Here is a 16,289-nt window from a genome sequence, read left to right as displayed (position 1 = left end):
ATGATTAGTCGATTTTTAACCTTCGAAGATTGCCGGATTGAATGAAACGGTGATATAACACTGATGAACTCAGATCACAGTCATTCGCTTATTCCCTAACTTTTGCCTGGATCGCCCCCTTTTCGGGTTTTCAATCCACCGGGATACCCATTTTTTCCTGAGCCGCCCTTTTGGGTTTTCGACTCACCGGGTGTACTCTTTTTTTTTATATATCCCTAATTTTTGCCCGAACCTCTTTATTCTTTTTTTTGGTTCGTCGGGATGCCCCTTTTTCGCCTGGACTATTCTTTTTACTGTCCAGCGGGTCTATTTTATGCGAAGTATTTTTTAACCGCGTCTGAGTTAATAGGGGACGGGAATCCTTCGCCCTCCATGGTTGTTAGCGTCAAAGCTCTGCCATAGAAAATCCTTTTAACCACGTACGGACCCTCATAGTTCGGTGTCCATTTGCCCCTGTGATCTGTGTTGGGAGGAAGAAATCTTTTGAGTACCAATTCACCGACTTGATACCCCCGAGGGCGCACTTTCTGACCAAATGCTTTCTTCATTCGTCTCTGACCGAGATACGTCAATTCTGGGTACGTAGTTCCAGCATAGCACCATTTCCCTGTTGGTTTGATTGATGACCAAAGCTGAGTCCCCGTATACATCCAGGGATTTAATCTGTATTTTGATGGCTTCCTCAAGTCTTAGGATACAAGCTTCGTATTCGGCTTCATTGTTGGTGCAGGGAAAAGTTATTCTGGCACCAAATGGCATATGAACCCCCTTCCGGTGTGATCAACACTATACCAACTCCGCGACCATTGACGTGGACCGCCTAATCAAACATCATAACCCATTTGGATTCAGGGTCAGGCCCCTCCTCCGGGAGTGGTTCCTCTCAATCTTTCGATTTGAGAAACATGATGTCCTCATCAGGAAAGTCAAACCTCATAGGTTGGTAATCATCAATCGGTTGCTCTGCAAGATAGTCTGACAAGACACTTCCCTTGATGGCTTTTTGTGAAGTGTATTGGATGTCATACTCTGTCAGTATCAGTTGTCACCTAGTAACCTTTCCGGTAAGTGATGGCTTTTCAAAAATATACTTGACTGGATCCATTTTTGATATCAATAGAGTCGTGTGAGTCAACATATACTGTCTTAGTCGGCGAGCAGCCCATGCCAAAGCGCGGCAAGTTTTCTCGAGCAATGAGTATCTTTGTTCACAGTCGGTAAACTTTTGCTAAGGTAGTATATTGCATGCTCTTTTCGACCTGACTCGTCATGCTGACCGAGCACACAACCCATTGACCTTTCTAACACAATCAAGTACATGATCAACGGTCTTTTCTCTCTGCTTGTAGACTGGCCCCGATCTTGATCTCTTTCTTGTCGTCTTCGGTACCAACGTTGATGGTCTCAACCACCTCCTGATAAGGTGTAATAGCTCGGTCCTCCTGTTTCAACAATCTGGCTAACCCTTCAGGCAGTTCACAATCTCCCTCAGCCCCTTCTTCGGCTTGATGGATAGGATTGTCGAAGTCATACCTGGCCATAGCAGTGTCGTTAGCAGTGAGATCCGGGTGGTTGGCTCTGCATGATGGAGGATCATGCTTTACCTTAGAATGAGAGATTTTTTTTTTGGAAAGAGAGAAAAAACGAAAAAAGAAACATTGCCATTTTTTGGTAAAAAGTAAAAAAAACTGAAAGAAAGAGAACACAAAATTGTTTGCAAAAGCCGTCCTTTATTGATGATAAAAATAAATTACGAAATGTAACTAAATGGATGGCCCTACAAATGAGCCGTTACACCTTGGGCAAAGTGTAAGACTTTATTATGCATGTAATAAAGGAAAACAATAAAAATCACTCTTTCAGCAGAGTAACCCGAACGATTTTTTCAAACGACCAATTGTCGAGCTTTTCTCCCGGGACACACGGGCGAATCCAGCTATCTAAGTCACAGTTGCTGTCAGCCTTGTCTTCATCTGCAGCATTGACGACGTGGGGAGAAACCAAACCCCCGCTGGAGAAAGTACCAGTTTCATTCTTCTGAGGTCCCGGAGCATACCCCAATCCAAACTTGTCTTCTTTGATGACTGGCTCCACAAATTTGCCCCAGCCTTGGGCATTACCAGCTTCAACCACTTCGACAGCATTAATCCCCTGCCCGCCGTGAGCCGGCATCGGGTTCTGGATAACATTAGGCACCGGAGCAAAATTGATAGCCTGGGCATCTCTCAGATCTTGTACCTTTAACTGGAGAGTCTTGCAATTATCTGTAGTATGGCCAGGTGCATTGGAGTGAAAAGCACATCTGGCGTTGACATCATAACCTCTAGGCAAATTATTGGGATCGATTGGTGGGGCCAGAGTTCTCAGCGTAACCAGATTCATGTCAATCAGCTTGGGAAGTAATACTGAATAAGGCATTGGGATTGGCTCGATGACCCGGTCCGTTTGCCTTGGACGTTGTTAATAGTGTCTCTGCTGACCCGGATTACCTCCTTGATTGTTGTACCTGGGTTGTTGTTGCGGATGATATTGCGGTTGAGGAACAGGTGTTGGAATAGTGACTGCGGCCACTTGATCTTGATAATAATTAGGGCGTCCTCTACCCCTGCCTTTGCCGGCATACACAACGCTTGTCTCGCCTTCTTTTCTTCGCTGACCGTTACCAGCAAACGGTCTCTTGGGACCTGATGAGTTGGAAGCACTATTGTCTTGAATTCGGCCCATCTTCAACAGACTCTCGATTCTTTCTCCAGCAATTACTATCTCTGCAAAGCTGATTGACGGGCAAGCAGCCAATCTCTCAATATAATTGCCTTGAAGAGTGTTCATGAACATGTCCGCCATCTCCCTTTCAGACATAGGGGGTTGGACGGACGCAGCAATCTGTCTCCAACGCTGAGCATACTCTCTAAAGGTTTCCTTGGCAGTCTGAGACATACCTTGCAACAAGGTCCGATTTGGAGCCATGTCCAAGTTGTATTGATATTGCTTGATAAAAGCCTCTGCCAAGTCTTTCCAGCTCTTGATGGTAGTACGAGACAAATGAGAATACCATTCACGAGAAGCTCCAGTTAGACTGTCTTCAAAATAGTACATCCACAGCTTTTCATCTTCCGTGTGAGCTCCCAACCTTCCCAGATAAGATTGGAGATGAGTGCGTGGGCAAGAAGCCCCGTTGTATTTCTCAACAGTAGGGGGTTTAAACTTGTGAGGAATCCTTACTCCCTGAACCAGACCAAGATTTGTGACATCAAAGCCTAAGGAATTTTGAGACTCCAAAGATTTGAGCTTCTCAGCAAGCTCATCCATATGGCGAGTGGTCTCGAGGGTTTCGTCGTGCAAAGAAAATTGATCACACTGATAATCTTCAGTAACGGGGTGCCCGTTAATCCGAATTCCTTGATTCACATTGTACCTTCCGCCAATACCATTCCCAACATTCCCTGTGTTGCCAACATTACCTGGGTTTCCATCAGCATTTGCGTTACCCGCGTTACCAGTGTTTACAGGGTTATCAGCGTTCCCAGGGTTACCAGGGTTTCCCTCAGCATTTGGTATCTCCAAATCTGGATTGGGCCTCGGTTGCTCAACCAATTCCCTCAGCTTTTCTTGGCCTGCTGCCATACCAGTCATCAATGTCATGAACTGATCCATCCTTTCACGCATATCAGCCAGCTCTTTCTGTACTTGGTCCATCGCTAGTTGTGGACGATTTTCCTTTGTCGGGTACCTGTGGACTCGCTTGGGACCAATAACTGCCTGATACAGGGAACAAACATTAGACACTGCGGTGACACCTGCAAAACAGACAAGGGTTAATATGCATGGTATGCGATGCACTGCTTGTTCAGTTTTAAGGCACCCCCGTTTTGAAAGGGAATACCCTGCAAATGAATAAGCATGAGATGTTGGATGCAAATATGCAGATGATGTTATGCAATGCAAAGGCATGTCAATCAGAATTGATGGATCTGCTTGAACATCTGTCGGGTTGCACTGTCTGGAGAGAAATTAAGAGCACACCAAACAAAGGTCATGGGATGGATCATGTTATCCTTAATATCAACCACCCATTTTGGTGGATTATGGTTTACATCTTATCAACACCCGAGTTCCATTGATATTAAGGATACCTGATCGGATTAACCATGAATCAAGGGTTTGTTGCAAGTCACGAGCATGGAGTTTAGGTTAAGAACCACCCAAAAGGAGTGTACTAAGGTTTAAACCTGCCAAACATGTTTTACAAAAGGTTCCCATTGTCATAATCCCATCTTTCGGATATTATCAGAGGAACGACTACTCGTATTCCAACAATATTCTCAAGAGAGACTCTTATGAGTGTAGTACCGCGTAACAATCGTCTCAAATCTTACATTTGAACGACTTTCGCACTACGTCCTACGAATAGGCCAAGATGGGTTTGGTAAACTAAGGTCCTCGGCTTCTTAGGTCTATATTGGAACAAGTAATGTCTAACCACAACTTACTTATGTGACATTATTGATCTCAACATGACCTCCACCAAGTGAATGGGCTTGCAAGTCAACTCGCTAAGGAATACTCCACACAAGTTGACAGGACTATGCCATTCTCCTATCTTAAGTGCACTCGAGTTCGGGTATAGAACTCATCTCACAAAGATCACCAAGCAGCCAGCCAACAGAAACAGCAATGATATATACACAATGCAATAAGGTAAAGCAGGTAAATAAATAACTGCACAAAAGCATGAACACCCAATAAACAAACAAACTACAAAAGCTAGGAGGGACTCGCTTAGGGAAGATGGACCAGCAAGAGGTCAACTTCTTAGTGTTCCCAGCAGAGTCGCCAGCCGTCGCAACCTGAAAAATACAGTGCGAAAAAAAACAACCGACGAAAGAAAAAGACAGAAGAGTCGCCACCGTGCGTTATTCATCCCAAAGGAGGGAAAGGAAACGCTCGAAGTAAACCTGAAAAAGGAAAGGACAAGACGGGGTCTCGCAACCAAATCTTGGGTTCGGGAGTCGGTTATGCGAAGGGAAGGTATTAGCACCCCTACGCATCCGTAGTACTCTACGGGATCCACTTTTGTAGTTTTCGTCTAAAGGGTGTGGGTTTATCTTGTGTTGTTTACCAAAAAAAAAAAGGTTAAATGAAAATGACTCGCGCGGATGTCGCATCCACTGCATACGTATCTCATCTGAATATGAGAATCAGAGTCTTCGTAGCTCGGCTACCTATGGGTTGGGGGATGTGTGCTCGCTAAGACATCGCGTCTTATGCCTACGTATCTCATCTGGCCTGAGAATCAGAGCAAAACGTAGTTCGGCTAACTACGGGGTTATGGATTGGGTTTTGGGCGGACGACGTTACTACGCAATCTACCGGATGCTCGACCTTTGGAGACTTACTCGCCTGTAGTAGAAGGAGTTAGCGTGTTGCTTTGGGTTTTAGGGTTTGAGATGCTCAAGGGAAAAAAAGGCAGTCCTTGACGAAGGAACCGCGCTACCTGCAGGGATATGAATACAAAACACAAAACATGTATCTCAAAGTAAAATGCCACCAAGGGGCTCAAACGTTGCCTCCTATCGAGGTCTTCCAGCTAGGAAAGCAGTAAAATGCGGGAAAAATGTAAAAGTACCACGCGGATAAAGATCCGAAGTAACAGCAATTAGAGGAATGGGAAACCCTGAGATCCTTCCAAGCTAATGCCATCAAAGAAAAGTGAGTCAGTACAGGTAATCGGAATGAACCTCCAGGGGTTATCCCACAAATAAAGTGGGAAACCACGCAAGTTATCCCTGCAAAAGTCATGTGAGCCCTCACAAAAATTCAACAAAAGGGTTAGTGAAACACCATAAGCATTTTTTTCATGATCAACAGTATGGTTTCAGAAAAACTCAAACCCTGTGGCATACACTCAAAAATTAAACGGTTAAACATTCAAGGCATTGTTTATACATTCATATACATATTAAACCCATGGGCAAAGGTAATGGGAATAATGGCAAACCTGATTGGAGAGCTTGATTGAAATTGAGTTGCACCCGTGAGGTTTACAAAATAATCTTCAGGGTTTATGTGAGGCAGAGGCGATTCTGTGTAGCTGAGTTTCCTTCGGGGTTTGGAGGCTGCTCTGAACTCCGTTAGGTCTTCTCTCACTATCTTTTTCCTCAGGGTTTTGTTCCAAGGAAACCTCAGAGTATTTTGCTTCTCTTCCTTCTTCTCCTCTTCTGTGTGGCCTTTTGTTTCAATGAAACTTTAGTATTTATAGGCTAATATTGGTAGCTTAGTGGGCTTTTGAGAAAGGTCCAAGTCCAAAAAATTTTATTATATTATATTTATTTGATTATTTATTTAATAAATTAATTAATTAATTAATTAATTAAGAAAATTTTTATTATTATTTTTTTATATTTATTTATTTATTTATTTTTGTAAAAAATTATTATTTTTTTTTCGTTTTTTTTTTTTGGATCTAATTCTGATTGACATGATGAAATGCAATATGAAATGCTAAATGAATCCATGAATGAGGAGGGCAAATTTTGGGGTGTTACATGGCCCATATCTTATAATATGCCAAAATCACTTAAGCGCGTGGTACCTTACCATATTTCGTATTCTGCTTAAGTACATCGTACCTTACAATGTTCTACAATTCACTTAAGTGCACCGTACCTTACGGTGTTCCTTAGTTACTCTATCTCTCATCAATCCGTCCTTTGTGTGTGACCCTGTATGTTTTCGTGACATTGGCAATTATATTAAATCACGTATTTAACATAATAAATAATGAGCGGTATCTAGCAACACATCACTGCTACCCAATGTAATACCTCAAAATTTGTCCCCCTCATTCATGCATTCATTTTTAGGTCATTTAACATTTCATATTACATTTCATCATGTCAATCGGAATTAGATCCAAGAAGCTTGAATATCATCCAAGACACTTTGTGAGTCCTATCTGGGTGATCAGTCAACACAAGGGAATGGCTTGAGATACTTCCAACATGTTCAAATGGGGTCTATTCATCAGTCAAAATGTTAATCTTGAAGGAGCAAAAGTTTGTTCATGAACTGTCATGCTCGCTAGGCGAAGCCCACGCGTTTCGAAAAAAAAACGAAAAAAAAAAACGAAAAAAAACGAAATAAATAAATAAATAAATAAATAATAAATAAATAAAATATAACAGAAAAATCTTGGACTTGGACCTCTCTCTTTTGAGCCTACAAAGTCACAAAAATCAGGTTATAAATTCTAGACTTCCATCTCCCAAAAAAACCCTGGGAAAAAGATAGTGAGAGAAGAGCTAACAGAGTTCAGAGCAACCTCCAGAGACTGAAAGGAACTCATCTGCAAAGAGCCAATTCCATCTCACATAAACCCTCAGATTGCTTTGAAAACCCAACCGGGCAATTTAATTTCATTTGATCTCTCCAATCAGGTTTGCCCTATTTCCACTACTTTATACTTTCAACCTGAAATTTTTGATACCCTTTTGATGCATGTGTTTGACAAGAGGTTTAGACCTCCTACACTTGGTTGCTTTTTGAGAGCTCTTTTTGTGAATTTTAATGGCATGATTCATGTGGTTACATTTTGATTTAGGGCAACTCTTGATTGCACCCCATATTGTTTCTCTAACCTGTTTGTTGAGTTTTTGTGAGGGCTCACATGACTCCTGAAAGGATAGCTTGCTTGGCATTCCACTTTATTTGTGGGATACCATTTGGAGGTTTATTCCGATTACCTGTATTGACTTACTTTCTTTGATGGTGCCAGCTTGAGAGATCTCTGGGTTTCTTATTACTTTAGATGTTATTACTCCGGATCTTTATCCGTGTGGTAGATCTCTTGATCCTTTATCTTTCCCGCACTTTACCGCTTTCTTAGCTGGAAGACCTCAATAGGAGGCAATGTTTTCTTTTGTTTGTTTACTTTTGTGCCCAAAGACCTCCAAGAAGAGGCATCAGTGCTAAAGACCTCCCTGAAGAGGCAATTGACGGATAAAAGGGATTAGTAATCAATCCCCCGTTATTCAATGTGTCGTTCTTTATGCTCGCACTACGTGTCGATGCTTCAGAACAAAAGCCCAAGATCTTTTGTCCGGTCAGTCAGTGGAGAGGGTTCCACCTTTCTGAATCCCCACTTTTTGTCATGAGCTCACCCTGGCCAGGGCTAAGAGCTATGAGGTCTTATCCTCATTACCCTTTTGATCTGCTCACCCTGACGTTCAATGTCAGTGGTTAAGAGCCCATTTGATTATCTTTTTCATGGCTTGTTTGTCGAGGTTGATATGACCCCTCTTGACTAAAGCCCTACCCATGTATGTTTGAGCCCCCTCGTTAGTGCGTTTACTTTATTCATATTTGTTTTGTATGGTGTGATCGTCTCTCCATAGGATTGCTAGGCTTCGTATAGTCTCCCGTTTGCATGTCAATTAAGGTAGCACTGTTCCTTCGTCTAGGACTTCCTTTTTTGCATGAGCATTCCTAAAACACAAACAAACTCATTGATTTTTCTTCTCCTAAGAACATGTTAACTCCTTCTACTACAGGCGAGTAAGTCTCCAAAGGTCGAGCATCCGGTAGATTGCATAGTAACGTCGTTCATCTAAAAAACACAACCCTTAACCCGTAGGTAGCCGAACTACGGCTTGCTCCGATTCTCATTCCAGATGAGATACGTAGGCATAAGACGCGATGTATTAGCGAGTACACTCCTCTTTAACCCCATAGGTAGCCGAGCTACGAAGACTCTGATTCTCATGTTCAGATGAGATACGTATGCAGTGGATGCGACATTCGTGCGAGTCATTTTCTTTTGACCCCTCTTTTAGTAAATAGTACATTAGATATACACACACCCTTTAGACAAGAACAACAAGAGTGGATCCCGTAGAGTACTACGGATGCGTAGGGGTGCTAATACCTTCCCTTCGCATAATCGGCTCCCGAACCCAAGATTTGGTTGCGAGACCTTGTCTTTTCCTTTCCTTTTTCCAGGTTTACTTCGAGCATTTCCTTTCCCTCCTTTGGGATAAATAACGCGCGGTGGCGACTCTTCTGTCATTTCTTTCCCGTCGGTTGTTTTTTTCGCATCTCCTTTTTCAGGTTGCGACAACTGGCGACTCTGCTGGGGATACATTTTCCCTAGTGGGCCTTTCCTAGCGTTTGTTTGGTTATTGTCTATTGTGTGTTATTTATTTATTGCTTTGCATACGTATCTGCTTGCATTGTATCCTATGTGCGCTTTACTGTCTCATGCATACTGTGCTGGTTGTATGTTGGTGACTTGTTCAGAATTCTGATGTATATTAAGGGGACTCTAAAGTATGTTGTGTTATTGAACAATTTTCTTCTTTTGACACATGAAATCAATGTCTTTCTTTAGAACCATGTTTTTCTGTCAAAATTCAAAGGAATATAAAATGAATTCCATCCCTTTTATAATTCATCTATTTAGAATCACAAACTACTTTCTTTTCTTTTCAATCTTCCGAGTTTTAGCATTTGTTGTTTTACTTACATGGAAGTTTTAGTTGTGTATTTAAGCAACTCTTGTAATCGTTTTTAATAGAATATAGAGACATAATTTTTCTTATACCATTTCTGAGATTTTGTTATAACTGTTTTCTCTCTGTTCTCTCTCTTCTTCCATCTTCATCTTCATCTTCAACCTTGTTGACCAATAGATACTTCGATCGTCCATAAGTGATAAAAATATGCTTAACCAATTTATATATGATATAAATATTTCTAATGCGATGTCAATATGTTTGATATATTGTGTTATTTCGTTCATTCAATTATTATAATGATTGTTATACATTTAAATGATAAATTTTCATTTTGCTTTGAAATCTGACATTTGTATGGTGAAGCAATGACATTTGAATCAATCATATTGAATAATAAATCATTATATTTTGATGGTATCAATGCATTTTCATTAAAGTTTGTGATGATGCAAGAGTTGTGCCTTTGGAATTTGCAAAAGGCATCCAGTGTTGATGCGCCAATATTTATAAAATAATAATATATTATTATTTCTTATTGAATTATTTATTACTAAATAAATTGGTATACGGTTATGATCTTAAATTTCAGCATTTGTTTATTTTAAATATGGCATGCATGTCATGATTTATTTTAATTAAATGTGACATGTGCGTCGTGTCATTTAATTATTTATTTTATATATGTAAATATTATAATTTTTCAAGTTCAAGAGTTGAAGAGAAGACAACGCCAAACGATGACGCCGATGGAGAAGCTTGCTCGTGGGTCAAAGAATTGTTATAAAGTAGTTTATTTAATTTTTGCATTTTAGGTGGTCATATTCGTATTACCAAAATTTATTTTATGTATGTGATGTACGAAATGTATGATTATATGGAAGTGCTTGAGATACACAAATAAGTGAGACCAAACTTAGGAAAAGCCCTCGATTAAATATTAAGTTAATGGCTTTCCAAAATTTTAGCACTCACCAAGACTAGTATCGAATAATGTAGGTTTCGCTCAACGCGAGATGCATGTTTTGTATTAGTAAGATGCAATGAGATAATGTAATATCCAACTACTAAATTTACGGGTTTGACTTAAATAAACTAATTATAATAGGATTGTATATTAAACTAATTATGATAGGATTATATATATTTAGAAGCAAGGGTTGAGAATAATCCATATGATGAATTAGAATAAGGAGTTATTCACTCAACTGATAAAATGTGAGAATTGTATTAGATACAATTGGAAATACTTCATACCTACATAACATAGTTTTGTGTAATTCTCCTATGCGAACTTAAAACAAAGAGAAACATGGATCTCGACTCGCTAGAAAATCCTCCGACAGGATTTTTCGAATTAAATGATGAGGGTCATTTGGTTTGAGTAAAAATATTTGGAGCATTTTAATAAAGGCCTTATTAAAGTGATTTAATTTGATACAATGTTTTACACATTTGTAGTTAGAATTTCTTTTGCATTTTATTTTATATTTTACTATAAAATGTCCTAATGAAGGATCTAAGGATCATAAAAGGGTTCCTGAGTTGGTACAAAAATAGAGAATTATTCTCAAGCATGAGAAAAATTGTATGTTCTCAAGAAACCAATTCCTAAAAACCAAATATAACTAGATTCAAAGAATGATAGTTATGGGAAGGATCAAGTCGAGTTTATAGATATAAGTCTTCTATTGACAAGATGAGGAATGCAATGAAGACAAATAATTATTATTAAGTTTCATTTAGTAAAAGAAACATTGATTATAAGTCTTCTATTGACAAGATGAGGAATGCATGTTTTGATAATGGACAAGTATTGTTATGATTATCCAAAACAGTAATTGCAATACTGAATGAAGTAGTGGATTTGAGTTCTAGGATCTTGATAAGCTCATCTATAACAAATGTAGGATGTATCAAATAAGATTTGAACCATGTAAATATCAATTACATTGATGTTTAGTCCAAATAAGTGGGAAATGCATTTTCAAAGTCTATGAGAATAGATCGTTTGAATCATTTGATTTTATATCAATTGATAGATGCAAGTCTTAATTTTTTAAGATATATATAACATCTCAAACTATTGACTAAAGTGAAATTACACATGATATATCTTGATTATATACATGTGTGATGTATATGGAGCTCTAAACATATTTGCTAGATGAATTTTGTTTCTCTTACTTCATTTATATTACTGACAAACTTAATAATTATGGACTTGTGTATGTGATACAAGTTAGAATTCTTTTGAGAAGAGTTAACGAATGAAGCAGAAGGAAACAACTTGAAAATGTATTAAGAGCATACAAGTTGTTCGATGTGCTAAATACATATATAAAGAATATAATGACTATTTAAATTGTATCATGTTTGACATTGTTCAATATAATATAGTTCGATTATATCTTTGTGACTCTTATTTATAATTTTTGTTTACATACAATTATTCACATCCATAACCAATTTCATTTAAAGTAGTCGTAGAGACACCATATTTGATATGGAGGTAAGAATGCCTAGTTTGTCTTTATGATCATTTGGGTTGTAAGGTTTATCAAGTAAATTTGATCACAATATAGATGAAGATGTATTGATGGATGTATCCTAATGAAAATTGGGGACGCATATTCTATAACACTTTATAGAACAATTTTTGTTGTTGCTAGAACCGAAGTATTCTATTAGAGATAATATGTTTCTAAAGGAGCTAGTGGGAGTGATGTAGAACTTGAAAAAACTCAAGCATCATAAATACATATATTTATGAGAATGTAACATGAACCAATTCAACAAGGGGGTTGTTGTTGGACCATTGGCACATGTAGCACGAGATCTGGAGAAAATCATAAATAACCTCGATTCTAAAAGGTATATAAGTTATCTAAATCCATTTATGGATTGGAGTAGGCCTTTTGGAGTTGAATCCTTTTATTAACGAAGTTTTTTAAAAACATGGATTAATAAATGTCGTGTTTAAATAGTGTGCACACAAAAGGTTAGTGGGAGTATTTACATTAATTTAGTATGTATGTAGGCGACATACTAATAATTAAAACAAATTCCCTACAACACCAATGTAAGACATGGTTAAGGAAATGGTTTTGATGAAATGATTAGGTGAGGTTTCGTAAAAGGTTAGGAATCAAAACATATAGAAATAGATGGTTGATGAATCTAAATCCTAGCATAAGTACAGATTCCTACGAAGTGTTGAGACACATAATATGCATAATCCCACATTAACATTATTGCATATGTGACATTATGTTTTGTCTAATGGATAATGTATTACCTTATTGGACAAGAAAAATAGACACCATTATATATATTGCATTAGATGCACTATATGCTATGAGCATAAACAAGAAGTACCAAAATTATTAGAGTGTTCATCACTAGATCACTATAAAAAAAGTCTATGAATATTTTAAAAATATCCGGTGTTCCTTTTCTTGAGAGTATATGGGAATAATCATTCTAAAGGAGTTATAATGATGTTATTCCAAAATTTATGAACTACATATTTATATCACAGTATAAGTTAAATGTTAAGCTCGGATGACAACTGTATAAGTTGAAAAAGGCTTTAGATAGTTATCGTTTCTAGTACAAAGGTCAATTATACGAATTGGATATCTTTGCTAATTCTTGGGAAGAAAGTTGTGTATCTTATATTGCAAATCTTATTGATTTCGTTCATGATGATAATGGGTTAATTTTGCAAGTTCAGAATACTAGATCTCACTATATATATATATATATATATATATATATATATATATATATATATATATATATATATATATATATATATATATATATATATATATATATATATATATATATATATATAAAGATGGTTAATAGATACTTCACAAATCATGATGAGGGACATGAATGATCTAGATTGAATTTTCCAATTATACATATCATGATAAATGTTTAAGGGTCCAATATTGAATTAGAAACGGTTGATATGGTCACTACAACGAAAAACACATTTTACCTCGGCTGAAAAAGAGGTCTTACTCCGGTTTTACAGGCGAGGTAATGAAGGGCGTCATGAAAAGTATGACACTTTAACTCTCAGTTTTATCACAACCGACTGGTAATGTGTAAAAGTCATGGGTTTGATCCCTATGGAGATATCTTTTGGAATTCTTAAATGGAAAAAACATCATTACCCTCGGTTTTGATATCCACCAACGACTATAACACCATTTGTTGGTGCAAAGGTAGAATAAATGATGAATGGAAATATTCTATTAAGAGAATGACGACTATAAAACATGATAAAAGTTACAATGATTGCCACCTTATTTATAAGCTAAAACTAGGGTTACCAGAATAGGATAAAATACTAAAATACCCTCTAACAAACTTAGGGGCTAAGAAAATAGTATAACTAATAAATATGAATTATTTCTAATACCATCCCTTGATTCATATTCCATCAAAACTTGTAACACCAATTCCATCCCTTAATCTAAGAAATTGATCAGTCTTGATAGCTTTCGTCGGAACATCTGCCAACTGTTTCTGAGTGCTGCAGTGTACTGTTGGAGAATTGCCATCCAATGCGCAGCGGAATTTAAAAATTTCTCCATTTAGTGATCCTTACGAATGGGCATGACCAGTGATAGAATCGTTACCTCTTGTGGCTATTCAAACCTTTGGTGCAGATCTCTGATAATGATCAAAACCTTTGATACAGATCCACGGGGCGATCACGAACGTTGAACGATGATAACGTCTCTACTCAGTCCACACGAACGGATTCCTTCAATCGCAGTGCTAGCTGTTATGAATGAAGGCTTTGGGTGAGAGAAAGAGGGAAACAAAATTCCAAGTCTCTACTTGAATTTCTGTCTGAGTGGAATGGAGTGGAGTGACCATGCTTCTACCCAAGGGGTTCTATTTATAGAACCACTTGTGTGGGCTTCAAGCCAAAAAGCCCACTTAAGTGTATTTTGCCCATATCTCATAATATGCCAAAATCACTTAAGTATTTGGTACCTTACCATATTTCGTTTCCACTTAAGTGCACCGTACCTTACGATGTTCCTTAATTATTCTATCTCTCATTAATCCGTCCTTTGTGTGTGACCCTATAGGTTTTCGCGGCGTTGGCAATTATATTAAATCACGCATTTAACATAATAAACAGTGAGCGGTATCTAGCAACACATCACTGCTACCCAAGTCTCGAAAATGTCATGTGATCTGACAAAACCTCCTATGATAATAATTATGTGTATAATTACCTCTTTTCCCTTATGTCTATATTGAACACAAGGTATAGACCGTGTCACCGTTGTCCTGTTCAATATTGGGCCCATAGACATTTATCCTGTTACGCAGGATGGGCAAATTCCATCTAGGACACTCATGTCCCTCAGCATGCTTTGTGGAGTACCCATCAACTGTCTTTATGGTTATCCAGTTACGGACAACGTTGGATCAGCAACAAAGCACTCGACTCTACATCTAGTATCCATAGTGGTTTCAGGTCGAAGAGTGGTATACACTATTATCACCATGAGAATAACTTATGACACTTTGCACAACTTTCTATATAGTATTCTCATAGCGGGTCAATCCGGTATAAATATTACTCCTAATATTCATACCTATGTTTAAGACTTGATAACTCTTTATCCATGATCCATGAGATGTGATCATCAGTCTACAAACATAATAGTCTTGATGCTTTAATGTTATCCCACTTCACACTAAAGCTCGACTACGGATACTTTAAGAATAATGTTCTTATGTTTAATGTGTTCTCATGATTAAGTCACACTTAATACATTAAACGGACTATCTATTCCAGGGACTTTATTAATCAACCATAATAAAGAAAATGCCTTTAAATAATTCGATACAAGTACCAAAAGTATTGGCCTCTAGGGCTTACACCAACAATCTCCCACTAGCACTAGAGCCAATCAGGCATACCCCGTATGCCCATTGATCTAGTATGGCCATCATGCTTCTGCTGCGCAAGAGGCTTTGTCAGTGGGTCAGCTATATTGTCAAGTGTAGGTACTTTACATATTTTCGCACAACGCCTAAGTATGTGTTTGGATCATTGGTGAGATCTAGGCTCCTTAGCTTGTGCGATAACACCATTGTTATCATAATAGAGACCAATGGGATCCATAATGCTAGGGACTATGCCAAGTTTATTGATCCAAACAGCTTCCTTTGCTGCACTTAAGGCAGCAATATACTCAGCCTCAGTTGTAGAATCAGCAACTGCATCTTGCGTTGAACTTTTCAAGCTCACAGTGCCACCATTTAAGCAAAACACATAACCAGATTGCGATCTAAAGTCATCCTTATCTGTCTGGAAGCTAGCATCAGTGTAACCAATTATAGCCAACTCTTCCTGACCTCCATATATCAAGAATAATTCCTTAGTCCTTCCCAAGTACTTAAGGATATTCTTAACAGCTACCCAATGGGCATCACCAGGATCAGATTGGTACCTACTCGTTGCACTTAAAGCATACGAGACATCTGGTAGAGTACATAACATGGCATACATGATAGATCCTATTGCAGATGCATATGGAATCTTATTCATGCGTTCCCTTTCTTCCTTAGTTGAAGGGGATTGTGTTTTTGATAGACACAAGCCATGTTGCATAGGTATGAATCCTTTCTTGGAATCATGCATATTAAAGCGTCTCAGCACTTTGTCTATGTATGTACTCTGACTTAGGCCAAGCAATTTTTGTGATCTATCTCTATAGATTCCGATTCCTAATA

Source organism: Lathyrus oleraceus, chromosome 7 (genome assembly GCF_024323335.1).
Source record: "Lathyrus oleraceus cultivar Zhongwan6 chromosome 7, CAAS_Psat_ZW6_1.0, whole genome shotgun sequence".
Lineage (NCBI taxonomy): Eukaryota > Viridiplantae > Streptophyta > Magnoliopsida > Fabales > Fabaceae > Lathyrus > Lathyrus oleraceus.
Note: the sequence above shows the minus strand (reverse complement) of the source record.